Genomic DNA, 17,531 nt, shown 5'->3' on the forward strand with positions numbered 1-17,531 from the left:
GAAAGGTGAATGGTGACTTTAAATTGAATCACAACAGAGTTGTGGGAATGACACTAATGTTCCCACTTGAGTTAGTTTAGCAAATGAAGAGTCTTTTCTAAATGTTTATGAAATAAACTTGGCTTTATGCAAATAAACCTAGAGCTTAGTATCCCCTTACTAGAATTAATAGTGCTTACACTAGTATTAGTTTGCGAGTACTTTAAAAGTACTCATGGCTTTGTCCACTGGCTATTCAAATGGCCGGACTATGAAGGTGAACGACGGTACGAGGAAGATGGACAGCGGGACGTCTACGACAACTAGGACCGCTCCCGACGTCAAGCGTTGGCCTGTGGATTAGATAGCCACTACTACTTCGCTTCCGCTATTTGTGATGTTCGTTGATCGATAGATCAACTACTATTGTAATTTTGGATCATGTGATCTACCTTTGTAAGACGATTATGTGTTGTAATAAATGATGACTCTATGATATTCAACTATTATGTCTCGCAACAACAATATTCCTGGGATTGCGATGTATGGCATAATAGGCATCTGGACTTAAAAATCCGGGTGTTGACAAGTTGGTATCAGAGCCATTGTTTGACCTTAGGAGACCCTAGTTAGAATGGACGTCTGAAAAACCTAGTTTCAAAAAAACCAATGAAGTGAATATTTATGAAAACTTATTCTCACTCTTATCCTTGAAATCTTTTCAAAAGGAGAATTCCATGCTCTACTTTTCCTTGAAATTATACCTAAAATTTTGCACACTTGATCACTTTAGTAGAACTCACACCTACGCAAGAGTTTGTATCAGGATCCCCTTGTATCGTAGAGCGAATGAATGGTTCTTCAAACCAACGGTGTGTTAGCTTTGTAATATGTGATGTTTGGTATGAATGAAAAAGTGTTGTTGGTTTTTACCCCCGCAACACTACTCAAGTTTTCAATTTATGAACTTCTTAAACTTTAACAAAACAAACCATAGAAATTTCCCTCTTATCTTATCATCTACCTCAATGTTCAGATGGCCCCACCAACCCGCAACACCACCCAGGATGCCATGATGCAACTGCTGCAGACGATGATGACGGACCGAGAAGCCGAAAGAGCTGAACGCCAAGCAAACCTTGCTGCCTGCACAGCAGATAGCTCGGAACAATCAAGGCCACGGAAACAATGATCACCCCGGATCAAAGCTGAAGAACTTTCAGCACACCAACCCTCCGATGTTCAACAAGGCCGAAGAGCCCCTTGATGCCGATGACTGGCTCCAGACCATGGAGAACAACCTCGAAGTTGCGGGAGTTGAAGCCGCAGAAAAAGTACTGTTTGCCACCCACTACCTGTCAGGACCTGCCAGAGCCTGGTGGACAAGTGCCCGTGCAATGAATGCGGGACAAATGATGACATGGGAAGACTTCAAGCTGAAGTTTAGCAAATACCATGTGCCCCAAGGACTGATCAAGAAGATGAGAGACGAGTTCCGTTAACTCAAACAAGGAAGGATGTCCGTGGTGGAATACCGCGACAGGTTTCTCACTCTGTCAAGGTACGCCCCGGATGAGACCGACACCAACGAGAAGAGGAAGGAAAGATTTCTGAACGGACTGCATGACGAGATGCAAACTGTGTTAGTGAACATTCCGTTCGCTGACTTGGAAGCCCTCGTGGACTCAGCCATCCAGATGGAAGGAAAGCTGCATCAGGCCAATGAGAACCGCAAGCGAAGGATGATGAACCAAAGTGGACCCCACCCTACCCAGAAGCACCGCAACAACCACTCTGGAGGATTTACCCCAAGATACAACAAGCCCCCTGCCCAGAATTATCGCCCCAACTACACCAACAACAACGGAGGACCCCCGAAGCCCGGAGGTAACAACAACAACCACCATCACAACAACAACAACAACCACCCCAACAACAGCAACAACAATGGAAACAACAACAACACCAATACTGCCCCAAGGACTGGAAGCAACACTGCTCCCATCAACCCCAAGGACAAATCCACGATCAACTGCTATGAATGTGGAGTTGTGGGCCACTACTCCAATGAGTGCCCCAAGAAGCTTGCCAAGATTGCCGCCAACACCGTTGCACCTGCCCAGCAACAGCGTCGCTTCGCCGGTAGAAGGAACCCGAACAACAACAACGGCCGCCTCTACCACATGATCGCACTTGAAGCCCGGAAGCACCCCGGACCATGACAAGTATGTCTTCCTGTTAATAAAATGCTCAATCTCTCTTAGGAACCTAACTTTTCTTAAAATCTCGGGACGAGATTTGTTTAAGGGAAGGGTTTGTAACATCCCAAGAATTTCAAAATAAAACAAATGAATTTCACTAGTTCCAAATTTTGGAACCAACAAAAACTTTTATTAAATAGAGTATGATACATAGTGATCTTGCTTAATTCTTGTGTTATTGCTATGATTGCTTGTTATTAGTATTTGAAATGATCTTAAACCCTAAACCTCACCCCTCCTATCACCATACTAGTTAAAATAAATGAAATTAAATAAGAAAAGCATATGTGCTATGCTATATTATAAATCTTTACCTAGACTTTCACTTGTAGAGTTGGAAAACCTCATAACCTTAGTACATCAAATTCAAGTGTTTAGCAAAATAAAAGAACTAAAAATGCCAGAGGCATATGAAGCAAAATGCAATTGTGATTTAAGAATCTTGACCCTAATACATGTTATGAATGGAGGGATCACTCCTATATACCATTTCAACACTCAACCACACCAATTGGGTCAAGCCAAGTCAAATCTAAAATCAAATGCAACATATGCATAGAGGCATATGTGACACATAGCCATAATACCCAATTCTTGCCCTATGACTTTAAACCTTGACCAAATGTTGGGAAACCATCTCTCAACCTAATATAACACTAAATTGACCCTAACCCATGTCCAAGTAAAGCAAGATCAACAATTTACAAGTTTAATGAAATATTGACACATCACCTCTTATGTGTTATGGACATTTTTGCAAATCTTTGAACAAGACCATTTGAATTGGTTTCAATGCTCTTAAAATGTTTCTAAACTCATAAGAACCACATTAGAGTCAACAAAGGTCAAATCAAATGGAGAGAATTCAAATGGTGAGATAATTCCAATTTTCACTCACATACACTAAGGGCAATTTTACAAATCTTCACTCTAGGCCATAATTGCTTGCCCTCTTGATTGTAGAATACCTAAATATGATAAACTAACACAATTGCATCAATGAAACCAAAATCAAATGGAGAGAAATGAGAATATGAGAAAATATCATTTTTTCACTCACACACACTTAGCCCTTTTTGCAAAACCTCAACCAAGGCCACTTTGGCTTGTGCCATTGATTGTGAAACTCTTATATATCAAAAACAAACACAATTGACACAAAGAAACCAGAATCAAACCAAAAGAAAAATCAAATCTCAATAACATGTGATAATGGTCATATGTCCCCATTTTATTTTCTTCACCACTTTGCACCCATTTATCTTCTGTTTCCTCAACCAACTTTGGTCAACCAAAGCCATGTCATCCAAGACCAAGTGATGTTGAACAACTTTCATGTTGACCATAAGTTCTAATGTTGACCAGGTTGACCAGTAGGGAGGTGACAAGTGGAGACTTTGAAGTAATGAGAAGATAACCCCCAAATTTGAAATGTTACAAACCTTCATCAAAATGGACACCAACACCACCATTCCATCACTTTATTTATATAATTGAATTGCACCAAAAAGATTTTCGAAATTTGAAATAATTTTTCTCTTGCGGCCATTTCAACAAACACTTGGCGAGCACCATTTCCAAATTTAGTTACACTCAATTGTCCACTCGGTTTCTTCCCTAAACCACTTTAATCTTGTGATCATTAGCTATTTCTAGGACCCCTGCATCACCACAGTACCTGCACTGGTCGATTAAAGTGAGAGAGAGGGAGAAGAAAACCCTAAACTATCCATGCCAAGTCCCATGCCGGCCACTCTCCTCACTTTCTCTCTGGTCCTCCCCTACCCATCTCACCTTGCCAACTAGCCTCTCTGCACTCCACCGAGCATGCTAGTACCTTCCCTACGCAAAGAGACACCAGCACTTGGCCGGAACGCGCGTGCCCAGACGCGCCAGGAACGTGCCAGGCCACGCGGTGACCACGCCCTGGCACAACCCTGGACGCCGCAGTACACCACTCTCCAGCACGCTCTCGTCCTTCCCTTTCCCCTCCACTTGAGCGTGCACACTCCACACCCTTCCCGTACCTCGCCGGACACCGCCATTGGCCGTCGCCGCGCCGTAGACGACGCCATGATCAAAACCTATGCCGCACCCGTACTGCAAGTACTCCAACGTCGCCAGCCCGCCACAGACCATCATTAGGCTTGCGATCAAGCGCGCTAGCACCGCCTAGCAGTCGCCTACACGCCGCGCATCGTAGCTTGCCTCTTCGCGCCGCAGAACGCCGTCGCCATGATCGACTTCTTCCGCACCCCTCGGTCACCTCGCGTTCATATAAATAGAGCCCCTCCCCGAGCTAACCGAGCACACCATCGGCCTCCCCTCTTCTCACTCGCTCTCCTCGACCCCTTCTCCACCTCAATTACGCCCACCATCGCCGGAATTTGGACGGAGTCCGCCGCCACAGAAACTCAGCGCCGCCGTTGATTTCCTCCACCCCAAGCTCCGCCGCGACCACCCTGCTGCCTCCTCGTCCTCGACAACGCCACCGCGAACCCTCGCCGTGCCTCGCCGGAGCTCCGGTAAGCCGCCGACACCAAACCCTTGCCGTGCCCGTGCCGCCGCTCGTCGACGTCGACGACGACTCTGCGTCGTTAGATCCTCATTTGATCCTACGGTCCACAACAAAGCATACCGTTTCGGAGAATTAAACCACCGACGCACTGGGCCCCATCTGGTCAGGCGGCCCGCTAGCGCCAGACGCATAGCTGGGCCAGCCCAACTCCCCTCCCTCTCTCTGGCCCGTCAAGTTTCCCGCGCTGGCCCTTTTATTTGAATTCAATTAATTTTGTTAGTTTGAAAATCAATACTGGTCTGTCCTATAAATTGAATAGTTCAAATTCTACAAACTCAAATTTAGCAAGTCAAAATGTTCTGGAAAGCTTATGAATGGCTCTAACTAACCCCACTGGATTCAAACTCATATATTGTGTAGTTTTTGAATAGCAAAAATAACAAACCAGATACTTTTCAGTATTCAAATAAATCTTAAAAATCAACCATTTTGAATTTTGAAGTGAATTCAATTGCAATAATTCACATTTAGCAAACCCTAATTTACTATGTAAAAATATGATAGGTGTTCTGTACATGATCATGGGCTAGAATCAAAATATTGGCTATGTAGTCAATACTAGCCCCTTTAAACTATATCCAAATTTTAGCATTTAAATCTATGAGGTGTAGCACCTCATTTAAAGCATTCTCACAAGTGATATGAAGTAATGTGTTGACCTTTAAATGCTTAGGCTCATACTTGTTCACTTGTAGAATTTAAATCAACCTAGTTTTTAAATTGCACTAGTTATTTAAATCACATGAGATGATGAATCTCATTTAAATCACTTTTTCTCAAATACTAAGTGTGAAGTGTTGACCTTGGTCAACATGGGATCATCCCTGGTTATTTGAGAAGATTAAATCTTAAGAAGATTCAATGAGAGGAAATTATTTCTCCAAACCAAGAGAAACCCTAATTTCAATTTTCAATGAGAGGAAATTATTTTCCTATTATTAAATAAGGAAACCCTAGCTTAATGTGTAAATAAATGTTAAGTAGTGATGCTAGATCATTTGAGTGAGCCATTGAGGCTAATTAAGAATACTTAAGTATTGTTTGGTGATTGTATCCTCGTATTCGTTTTTAGACGCTAGTACCGGAGACTATCAAGAGGAGGAGGTATTCTACCAGGAGGAAGAGCCAGAAAACTTTGATCAATACACCAATCAAGGCAAGCTAACACTCTTGCAAGGTTCCCTTGTGCAAAGCTCTACAAGAGCAAGGCACCAATATTTTTACTTTATGCTTAATGCTCCTATCCCAAGTTTTTACTTTACAAGCTTTTCTAAATTTTGTTTATCAAAGTTTACCTTTTTGATTCATGATTCACTTGGTTTAGATATAGAGTAGAACAAGAGCATCAAAGTTAGCCTAGAGCAAGACAAGCTAGTTAGCACCCCTCATGACTAGTTGCTAGTGCTAAACAAATAGAATTGACTACTCTAGATGGGATCATGTGAAATGAAATGACTTTGAAAACCTTGGAATGATGATTCATTCTATTGAAAGATTTTGAAGGTGAATATGACTGGTGAATGACTTGGTGAATTTTACAAAAGCTGATGGTTGGGTTCGGATGCGATACCATTCCAATTTGAAAGTACCCCCACAATACCCGATATGGGTAAGGGCTTAACTAGAAATTTATGTGCTTTAGTATGGGTTCCCTCTAAACAAGCGTCATCGGGGTTAGGCCGAAAGCTGCCTCCACAACAAACAAAACGATGCGATATGACGTGGAATGAGGTGAATGTCCGGCCCAAGCCCCGTGCGGTTCCCGGGTTGATCTGCGGTTTTCACCTGGGAGGCCAAGCTCATGGGGAGAGGTGCCTATACTAGAGTAAGTAAGTGAAAGGTTATGGTTGGTAGTCCGCATACGGAGTATGGTAAATCAGGGCCGATTAACCCCGACGGATTATTGCAAATATTGTGGCACAAGTGTACGACCTCTGCAGAGTGTAGAACTATTCGAATAGCCGCGTCCACGGTTATGGACGGTTGGAAAGGCCATACTTGTTCCGTCATCAGACCATTTTCAAAAATGTGACATATGACTTGGGACTTGAATTTGAAAGGTGAATGGTGACTTTAAATTGAATCACAACAGAGTTGTGGGAATGACACTAATGTTCCCACTTGAGTTAGTTTAGCAAATGAAGAGTCTTTTCTAAATGTTTATGAAATAAACTTGGCTTTATGCAAATAAACCTAGAGCTTAGTATCCCCTTACTAGAATTAATAGTGCTTACACTAGTATTAGTTTGCGAGTACTTTAAAAGTACTCATGGCTTTGTCCCTGGCTATTCAAATGGCCGGACTATGAAGGTGAACAAGCAGTACGAGGAAGATGGACAGCAGGACGTCTACGACAACTAGGACCGCTCCTGACGTCAAGCGTTGGCCTGTGGATTAGATAGCCACTACTACTTCGCTTCCGCTATTTGTGATGTTCGTTGATCGATAGATCAACTACTATTGTAATTTTGGATCATGTGATCTACCTTTGTAAGACGATTATGTGTTGTAATAAGTGATGACTCTATGATATTCAACTATTATGTCTCGCAACAACAATATTCCTGGGATTGCGATGTATGGCATAATAGGCATCTGGACTTAAAAATCCGGGTGTTGACAATAGAGCTTGTTAAAATTTGGTTTGCATGATTGGTCTCTCTAGAGTCTAGATATTTTCTGGTGAGGTGTTTGAACAACAAGGAAGACAATGTAGAGTCTTATAATGCTTGCAATATGTTCTTATGTAAGTTTTGCTGTACCGGTTCATACTTGTGTTTGCTTCAAACAACCTTGCTAGCCTAAGCCTTGTACTGAGAGGGAATACTTCTCGTGCATCCAAAATCCTTGAGCCAAAAACTATGCCATTTGTGTCCACCATACCTACCTACTACATGGTATTTCTCCGCAATTCCAAAGTAAATTACTTGAGTGCTACCTTTAAACTTTCATTCTTCATCTTTGCAATATATAGCTCATGGGAAAATAGCTTAAAAACTATTGTGGTATTGAATATGTACTTATGTATCTTATTTCTTAATAAGTTGCTTGTTGAGCGGTAACCATGTTTCTGGGGACGCCATCAACTTTTACCTTTGTTGAATATCATGTGAGTTGCTATGCATGTTCGTCTTGTCTGAAGTAAGGGTGATTTATCATGATCAATGGTTTGAGTATGCATATTATTAGAGAAGAACATTGGGCCGCTAACTAAAGCCATGAACCATGGTGGAAGTTTCAGTTTGGACACTAATCCTCAATCTCTTATGAGAATATTATTTGTTGTTGAATGCTTATGCATTAAAGAGGAGCCCATTATCTGTTGTCTATGTTGTCCCGGTATGGATGTCTAAGTTGAGAATAATCAAAAGCGAGAAATCCAATGCGAACTTTCTCCTTAGACCTTTGTACAGGCGGCATAGAGGTACCCCTTTGTGACACTTGGTTGAAACATATGCTATGCAATGATAATCCATGTAAATCCAAGCTAATTAGGACAAGGTGCGAGCACTATTGATAATCTATGCATGAGGTTTGCAACTTATAAGATGTCTTATACATAACACATATGCTTTATTACTACCGTTGACAAAATTGTTTCTATGTTTTCAAAATAAAAGCTCTAGCACAAATATAGTAATCCATGCTTCCCTCTACAAAGGGCCATTCTTCTACTTTATGTTGAGTCAGTTTACCTACTTCTTTCTATTTTAGAAGCAAACACTTGTGTCAACTATGTGCATTGATTCTTACATACTTGCTTATTTGCATTCATCATATTGCTTTATGTTGACAATTATCCATGAGATATACATGTTGAAGTTGAAAGCAACCGCTGAAACTTATATCTTCCTTTGTGTTGCTTCAAAGCTTTATACTATGAATTTATTGCTTCATGAGTTAACTCTTATGCAAGTCTTATTGATGCTTGTCTTGAAAGTACTATTCATGAAAATTCTTTGCCATATGATTCAATTGTTTAATCAATGTCTTTACCATTGCTTCGAATCGCTGCATTCATCTCATGCGCTTTACAATAGTATTGATCAAGATTATGATAGCATGTCACTTCAGAAATTATCTTTGTTATCGTTTACCTACTCGAGGACGAGTAGGAACTAAGCTTGGGGATGCTTGATACGTCTCAAACGTATCTATAATTTCTTATGTTCCATGCTACTTTATTGATGATACTCACATGTTTTATACACACTTTATGTCATATTTATGCATTTTCCGGCACTAACCTATTGACAAGATGCCGAAGAGCCAGTTGTTTTTTTCTGCTGTTTATGGTTTCAGAAATCCTACAAAGGAAATATTCTCGGAATTGGACGAAATCAACGCCCAGGGTCTTATTTTTCCACGAAGCTTCCAGAAGACCGAGGGGGGTACGAAGTGGGGCGACGAGGCGCCGCCACGCCAGGGACGCGCGGCCAAGGGTGGTGACAAGGGATTAACTTATCAATGCCTACTGATTGTAGACTAGGGTTTAGTTGGAAGTAGAGGGCAAGTAGATCTCGAAGGTTTCAGCCGAAAAGTACTCGACGATATGAAAACTAAGGTTTGTGAGACAATGATTCGATACTTTCTTTGTCCCTCGTCTCCCCCTTATATAGGAGGTGGAGCCGAGGGATTCGTAATGTACAAGTTACAGAGTCCGGGAAGGTTTCCAACTCATCCCGCAAGATTACAAATATTATCTCCTAATACAACTCTAGCTTTCCTTAATAGCAATTTGGGCTTCCAATTCTTCTTATTCTTCGAGTCGTGGGCCTTCAGTAAACCCCGGGTACTATCTTCGGCAGGCCCAATGAAGATGCCTATGTCAGGTGGGGCCGCGCCGCCCTGTTGTGTGGGGCCCTCATGTCGCCCCCAAACCTGCCCTTCCGCCTATAATAAGCCTTCGTCGAGAAAACCCCAGTACCGAGAGCCACGATACGGAAAACCTTCCAGAGACGCCGCCGCCGCCAATCCCATCTCGGGGGATTCAAGAGATCGCCTCTGGCACCCTGCCGGAGAGGGGAATCATCTCCCAGAGGACTCTTCATCACCATGATCGCCTCCGGATTGATGTGTGAGTAGTTCACCCCTGGACTATGGGTCCATAGTAGTAGCTAGATGGTCGTCTTCTCCTCATGTTCTATCATTGTTCGATCTTGTGAGCTGCCTAACATCATCAAGATCATCTATTTGTAATGCTACATGTTGTGTTTGTTGGGATCCGATGAATATGGAATACTATGTTATGTTGATTATCAATCTATCATATATGTGTTGTTTAAGATCTTGCATGCTCTCCGTTGCTAGTAGAGGCTCTGGCCAAGTTGATACTTGTAACTCCAAGAGGGAGTATTTATGCTCGATAGTGGGTTCATGCCTCCATTTAATCTGGGATAGTGACAGAAAGTTCTAAGGTTGTGGATGTGCTGTTGCCACTAGGGATAAAACATCGATGCTTTGTCTAAGGATATTTGTGTTGATTACGTTACGCACCATACTTAATGCAATTGTCTGTTGTTTGCAACTTAATACTGGAAGGGGCGCGGATGCTAACCCGAAGGTGGACTTTTTAGGCATAGATGCATGCTGGATAGCGGTCTATGTACTTTGTCGTAATGCCCAATTGAATTTCACACTACTTATCATGATATGTATGTGCATTGTTATGCCCTCTTTATTTGTCAATTGCCCAACTGTAATTTGTTCACCCAACATGCTATTTCTTATTGGAGAGACACCACTAGTGAACTGTGGACCCCGGTCCATTCTTTTACATCGAATACAATCTACTGCAAACATTGTTCTTACTGTTCTTCGCAAACATCACCTTCCACACTAATACACTATACATCTAATCCTTTGTTACAACAAGCCGGTGAGATTGACAACCTCACTGCTACGTTGGGGCAAAGTACTTTGATTGTGTTGTGCAGGTTCCACGTTGGCGCCGGAAACACTGGTGTTGCGCCGCACTACTCTCCGTCACCAACGACCTTCACATGCTTCTTGGCTCCTACTGGTTCGATAACATTTGGGTTGTTTCTGAGGGAAAACTTGCTGATGTACGCATCACACCTTCCTCTTGGGGTCCCAACGGACGTGTACTTCACGCGGAAAAAGCAAGCTTCTTCAGCAGGTTCATATCTTGATTGGAGATCTTGGATCTCTCCCACTCCAGATCTTCAGTGGCCATCTTGGACTCGGGAGTGCTGTGCCTGGTGAGACGCGCGCGTGGTGGCATCAATGAAAGTGGAGGAAAAAGGTGCGAGCGTGGTTGAGCGCAAGAGGCAATGGGCGCAATGGAGGATTTTTTGCAGAGGAAAAGCAGAGGTGCGGCGCGAGCGAAAGTGTGGAAGGAGGAAGACGATGACCTTAAATAGAGGTGCGGTGAATCGACGCACCTTTGGAAGAAGAAATTGTGAGATAGATGGTGTACACGTGGACAAGGGGTAAAAAAGTAATTTCACTAAGAAGAGAAAGAACAGGCGCTACAGTGCGTACTTGCACGACGTGTCAACTTGATGAGAAATTTGGGCCCGCAAGGCAGAGAGAGCGCAGTTCTCGCGTTTTCCCAATACAGTGATCGTGGCTATCATCAGCAATGATGTCACCTTGGCAAGAGAAAAATTCGGCTATGAAGCTTCATAAGAATGGCGACAGCAGAAGATTGTTGATTATTTCGAGAGCCTTTGGTCAAATACAAGTTTTTGATCAAATGCTCGGGGGCTACTTTGGAACAATGAAAAACTCGAGAATGACAAAATAGAAATGGCGAGAACCTATGATCAAATACAAGCATTTGTTCATAGCCTCGGGGGCTACTCCCATCGGGAGCGCTGGTCGCGCACCCGATAGATATGAAAATTTCGAGAAAGAAGGAAAATATAGAAACATAAGGCGCTGAGCCTACACCCAAGCACAATTCCTTGGCTGTAGCCTCGGGGGCTACTCCCATCGGGAACGCTGTTCGCGTGCCCGATGAAATTATAAAAAAAAGAGAAGAGAGAGGGAAGAAGAAAAAGTGAGCATATTTCGAGTTATGAAAATAACTCTACATATACTCCCATCGGGAGGGCAATATAAGTCATCCGTTGACTCAATCAAATGTGCTATTCCAACACCCGAAAAAGCACTCGACAAAATATTCTCAGAGCGCCAAAGTTGCGAACAATCTCTGAATGCCGCAAAACTTTGCGAAGGTAAGACCCCAGATCCATTTTGCGTGGCGTGGCGCCGTCTCTGACGTCGGTTTGCTACTTTTTTCCGTATCAACATAAACGAAGAAAAATCCCAACGGACGCGTTAGGTACCTGATAAAATATGACTGGGACTCGACGGAATGGTAAGACCTTCAGCGGCACTCGTCGAAGTTTACACCAGTATCCCGGGATCATGTCCAGGGACGTGATCTTGAAGTAGGTTTTTGCGGATTTCCACTAGAGCAGTTAACTAGTACCTGATCCGTCAGATGAACTAGCCCCAACTACCATTATCCCTGTACAATATATAATTATGTATCTAAAGATATGTGATAAAATTCGGCAGAGTTATTGAATATAAAGTTGGAGATTTTCCCTGATTATGCGATTCAAGCAAAATCTCGGGGGCTACTAACATAGGCATCCCGAATGGGCCTGCCGAAGATGGTACCCGGGGTTTACTGGAGGCCCACGACTCGAAGAATAAGAAGAATCGGAAGCCCAAGTTATTGTTAAGGAAAGCTAGAGTTGTATTAGGAAATAATACTTGCAATCTAGCGGGATGGGTTGGAAACCCTCCCGGACTCCGTAACTTGTGTATTACGAATCCCTCGGCTCCGCCTCCTATATAAGGGGGAGTCGAGGGACAAAGAAAGCATTGATTCATTGTCACACGAAACCCTAGTTTTCATATCGTCGAGCACTTTTCGGCTGAAACCTTCGAGATCTACTTGCCCTCTACTTCCGACTAAAACCCTAGTTTACAACTTGTAGGCATTGATAAGTTAATCCCTTGTTTAGGCGTAGAATCCGTGGCCGACCTGGGCAGATAGATATGCGTAACCAGGATAGTCCATGACTGTCGTGATCAACGCGGCTTTCATATCGAAATAAGTTCTAGTGTAGGCGTCCCACGTACGGGGTGACGTCTTCCACAACGTGTTTAACTCCTCTTTCAGCAGCCCGAGATACAAATGCATGTCGACACCTGGTTCTTTTGGCCCCTGAATGAGAATACTCAGCTGTATGTACCTTTGTTTGGGGCACAGCCACGGGGGTAGGTTGTAAGGCCATACAAACACAGGCCAGGTGCTATGCGTGCTACTCTGGTTGCCGAACGGATTGAGTCATTTTGTGCTCATATCCAGCCTGATGTTCCTTGCGTCACCCCCGAACCTAGGGAAGGCGATGTCCAATTCTTCCCATTGGCCAGCGTATGAAGGGTGTTTCAGCATATAGCCCATCTCCGGATCTTCTTCGGGCTTCTCCCTTTCCGCGTGCCATTGCATGAGCTTTGCTTCCTTAGGGTCCACGAAATACCGCTTCAGACGGGGAGTGATAGGAAATTACCATACCACTTTTCGAGGTACCTTCTTGTTCCCAACCTTGTACCATCCATGGCCGCACACCGGACATGTGGTTCTATCCTTGTACTCGACCCGATAAATCACGAAATCATTGATGCAGGCGTGGTATTTTTCGTGCGGTAGGTCAAGAGGGCACACAACTTTCTTGGCCTCCTCGGTACTACTTGGCAATGTTTTCCCCTCTGGGAGACGATCGTGCCAGAATTTCAAGTTCTTGCTGAAGCTGGAGTCGGTCCACTTATTCTGCGTCTTGATCTGCAGATAATCAAGCGTTACATGCAAGCGCGTATCCTGCGGACGGCACCCAGGAAAGCTCGGAGTCATCCCGTCTTTCTCCATTTGCGACAGCTTGGCTCTCTCTCTGGTTGCAGCTCTATCGTTGCTCGTCTCCTGGAGGAGCAGATCTTGAACATGAGAGTCCCGCAAGGCCGAAATTAGCGGGGTCGCGCCGGAATCTTCTTCTTCATCATGATGATCTTCTCCGCCGGCATCTTCTTCTTCATGGCGATCTTCTCCGCCGACTTCTTCTTCATGATGATAGTCTCCGTCGTCATGATGATAGTCTTCTTCATGATGATAGTCGTCTCGGTCGACATGGTCTTCATGCGCACCATTTGATGGGGCCGGCTGCGCCTGGTTGTCTTGCATGAAACCGCGCCTGAGCAGGTGCTCCACTAGTTGTCCGGAATCAGGGTTGATCCAGCGCTCGAGTTTGCATGATCGACACAGACATCTTATCTGGCGCCTATTGTTCCGAATCATGTCCTCCTTCGCGTCTATCTTGTATCTAGAGATTCGAGCGGAACTCATCGAGACGACCATGCTTGCCTACAAATGGTATAAATAGAACATGAAATTAGATCCGCAACACATGCACACACATGCATGGGCCGTACCTCTCCTCAAGGTATTACATGGAGCGGAAAAATTCGGCATGACCTCTCCTCAAGGTAGGACATATGGGTAGTGCAAAAATTTGCCGAAACGGAAATGAATCAACATTTCGGCAAACATACATGCACCACACCGGCACACACACAAGCGCTTCACCTGCAACAAGCATCCATACACACGATGGCCACACAAGATCTACAAGCATATGCATGTCTCCTCCAAGCATATGTGATAGAAATAAGATTGCGTCCAATAGGATTTGAACCTATACCAAAGGTTTAGAAGACCTCTGTCCTATCCATTAGACAATGGACGCTTTGTCTTTATATTTTATTGTTTCTTTTACCCTTTTCTTGTTCTGAGAATAAAATCTTAGACCGAAACTCTTTTAGGAAATCAAAAAATCGATATACAAATGGATGATGTATATATCATGCATATATCATAAAGAGGAGTATGGAGCCGCTAGTGGGAATCGAACCCGCAACCCCGAGGTTATGAGCTTTGTGAGCTACCAAGCTGCTTTATCCTCTTAAACTAAAGAGGGGAAACAAGTGGTATATTCGATACCGAGACGAGACCGCGATCGATTAGTTGGAGAGGACGAGAGAGTATGGAGAGCCTTCTCCTCAACTCCAATTATGTATCAACCAAAGTAAGTGCAATAAATACCCAAGAAAGTGAAAAGTATGGCCAAAATGGTTTGAGAGAGAAGGGGGGACGAGCTAGATGGAGGAAGAAGAATGGCTTGGGTAGTGTGGTAGGTGGGAGGTTGGCTCTACTTTTGTATATCTGGTTTGCTAATTCTGTGGCGCACCTGACAAAGTACGCCACAGAATACCTTATTTCTGTGGCGCAGCGGAGCCAGTGCGCCACAGAATAGCTTATTTTTGTGGCGCACCGCGGTGGTGCGCCACAGAATAACTTATTTCCGTGGCGCACCAAGCGCAGTGCGCCATAGAAATAGTGAAACCAATGATTGGGGTGGCAGGGTGTGGGCCCCACCAAGTTTCTATGGCGCATGGATTCTTGGTGCGCCACAAAACTAAGCTATTTCTGTGGCGCACCGTGCCTGGTGCGCCACAAAACAACTTTCTGTGGCGCATTTTTGGGTGGTGCGCCACATAACTAAGATCTCACCTATATGGCTTTTCCTACTAGTTATTTCACCTGGGACGGGGCAGAGGGTGGGGGATGGGACCTTAGTGGCACCTCACAAGGATAACGACGCACAAAAGGCATCACCGCCATTGTGGTTAGAAGGCCGAAGATTTCTCCTGGACCCTACACGTCACTCAGCTCCCCAACCATCAAGTGCACATGCATGAAGCCAACATCCAGAATCGTGAGGAGGAAGAAGCCAAAGGGAGGTTGGTGTTGTGGGTATACTTCAAGGTGTACCATCGATAGTGGCTAGATCCGGCAAGCTCGGGTGGCCCATAGATGGTAATGGTGGCATATGGCCTATCGGGCGGCCTAGTTGATGTTGATCAAGATGGAGGAAGCCCAGCCCAGGAGCAAGGAGCCGGATCCACCGACCTACTCTATAAGTCGGATCCGGCCTGGCCCATCAAGATTAGCCGGCCCAATTGCTTCGTGGTGGTCCCCACATGTTAAATCGGCCGGCCCTATAACAGGAAAGTGGGTCCCACATGTCTAGTGGGCCGGCCCGTTTGCCTGTTGACCGGTCAAACGAGTGCATTCGGCCCGGCCCGCGGGCTTAGTGGGCCGGCCCATATAAATTTTGACTAGTCAACCTTAGAGGTTAGGCCTGGCCCACGTAACTAATGGACCAGCCCAGCTATATAGTTGACCGGTCAAACTAAGTCAGCTGGCCCGGCCCGCAAACTAAATGGGTCGGCCCGCTTAAGGCGTGGAAGGCCTCGTGTGGGCCTACCATCTACCACGGGGTTTCTGCCGGTTAACGCCGTTAACTGCCAGTTAACGGCGTCTGCCACGTGTCAGTTTGCATGACGTCAGTAGTCAACGGGCTACCGAAAACACATCTGCAACGGTCCTATTTTCCGTGGCGGAAGGGCGCCCGAACGCGACGGACCGACAAAAACGTGGTAGGACTTTGCTTGAAGCAGTTTGGACCACATAACCCATATCGTCGGGTTAGGCCCATAGGCGATGAAAAATGGCCCTTAGTGGACGATTTTGGGACGTTGTCTATTTGAACTTTTTTTGTAGTGATAGAAGTATACCCTAATACGAAAGTGACACAACTTTTTCATGGACACTCCATTAGGATTATGTATATTTCATGATTATATGTCGAGAATTTTTAAGGATCTATCTTACCTTTTGCGGCATGCATATTGCACGGCAAGACTATCTAATTTATATATTTCTACCATATTTTTCAAAATTTAAAATACATTATTCAATATCTATGTATAAATTTACTACCTCAATACTTTTTATGTGACCCACACATGGCCACCGTTAGATTTTATATCAAAACTGGTTTGTCATGGGGAAAAAAGTTAGACCTTAATATGAGTAAATACGAAATATTAGTACTAAATTAATATATAATATTTTATCAGCCTTGGTTGGTGGACCAATGAACTTCGTATCTTCGAGCTTGAAGATGGTTCTTGTAACATAGTAATTGCTATTTGTTTTCCTAGCATAGAATTATATATCAATATCTTCACATAACCATGTACGATGAAGATGATATTTTTCATAACACAGTGCCAATGTAGACGATGGCATGTGCTTCTATAAACTCCCAAAACAAAAATGTTTTTTTGAGTAAAACAAAAGAACAGCTGAGATTAAATGATACATGTTTGGTATTAGGGGTGAGATGGCTGAGATTAAACGATACCATGATACCCTTTCGGGGGATTACACTGTTTTAATTTTTGAGGGTATATGAAAGCTAAAGCCTTAGATTTTGTTGGCAAGTGAATGTTGTCATTGGCCCTGTTATGGATTTTGCATTTCTATTGCCACTACTTGTACTGGCATCTCGCTTCATTCGTTTGTACTCGCCATTCCTTTGCAAATAAATCTCTGTTTGATGTGGTGTCATCTGCATGTATGTACATAACTGGTCACAGTCACATTTACATTGAGAAGGATCCATTGATATTTCTCAACTTAGTTGACCTAAATGACGATTATTTCACTCTGCAATGTCGACACTGGGGACACACAAGAAAGAAAGAAAAAAGAAGCAACTGTGTTAATTACTTTTTTTAAAACTGTGTTAATTGCTTGTGTAGCAAAAAGAAAT

At 43.8% G+C, this 17,531-nt stretch overlaps 1 non-coding gene across 1 annotated transcript; it reads right to left on the reverse strand.

Annotated features, from left to right (window-relative positions):
* Positions 1 to 14,525: 14,525 nt before the first annotated feature.
* On the reverse strand, positions 14,526 to 14,597 carry TRNAR-UCU. The gene has a single exon. It is a non-coding gene; the product is annotated as a tRNA-Arg (tRNA).
* Positions 14,598 to 17,531: the final 2,934 nt, after the last annotated feature.

The sequence above is a fragment of the Lolium rigidum genome, chromosome 3 (genome assembly GCF_022539505.1).
Source record: "Lolium rigidum isolate FL_2022 chromosome 3, APGP_CSIRO_Lrig_0.1, whole genome shotgun sequence".
Taxonomy (NCBI): Eukaryota; Viridiplantae; Streptophyta; class Magnoliopsida; order Poales; family Poaceae; genus Lolium; species Lolium rigidum.